The following is a 927-nucleotide window of genomic DNA, read 5'->3' as shown; positions in this document are numbered from 1 at the left end:
TACACCGAATCTATCGCTGAAGATGGAAGGATACTCGAGTCACCGCAAAATGGATCTGTTTTTCATGTCTGCCATCTCTCCGATAATTACGCGACCTCGTTGTCGCGTGTGTCGATTCTAATCCGTGTCGATCGCTCGGTGGGTCGTAATAAACGAGTAAATAATTTCGATCACGTTCCATTCGCGTCCACGGTCACAATGGTCACCTCCTTAAATAGGATTATATTAAGCTGTTTCACTCGCGATGAATGGCGAGTCAAATGGAGGATCGTCGAGGATGTTTTGGTAGGCGCGACTACGTGAGCAGTCGATGGCATTGCCGATGTGCCACCGTGAAGAAGAAGAAGAAGAAGAAGAAGAGTAGGAAGAAAAAGAAGAAAGAGAGAGGGAAGAGAGAGCAGCGGAGCGGCAGCAACACCGGACGAGACGCGGCGAAGGAAGACAGTTGACAGGTGAATGGTCACGAGCATCTCGCGCTCGTCTCTCGACCAAGCCAGCTTTCCCACGTCTCACGAGAGTCCCTCACGGAGTCCCTTTTTCCGCGCTCGCTCTGAACGTGCGCCCTTTTCGTCGACTGTTATCACGCTCCGGATATGCGACGTGTGTCGCGCGAGATTCAATGGCCTCAATGTACGAAACGAGAGTCATTGCGCGCGAACGACTCTATATTCTTTGGAAATGTTCAAAAAATATTTTCAACGCGCATCAGGCGCTTCCGGGCGGTAGAAGCGCGCGATTTTTCAACGTCTCGCCCGTTTCAGAGACGATCGTGGACAATAACAAAATGCACCTGTGCTGTACTTAAAATGTAGCGCATTTATTCCATGCGCGATTTCGCGACGTCGCATTGCGTAGCAAGAGAGGGACAGAGAGAGAGAGAGAGAGAGAGAGAGAGAGAGAGAGAGAGAGAGAGAGAGAGAGAGAGAG

This window comes from Odontomachus brunneus, unplaced genomic scaffold (assembly GCF_010583005.1).
Source record: "Odontomachus brunneus isolate Ranch 3 - 2012 unplaced genomic scaffold, Obru_v1 Obru_scaffold_010, whole genome shotgun sequence".
Taxonomy (NCBI): domain Eukaryota; kingdom Metazoa; phylum Arthropoda; class Insecta; order Hymenoptera; family Formicidae; genus Odontomachus; species Odontomachus brunneus.
This window is presented reverse-complemented; position numbering follows the sequence as displayed.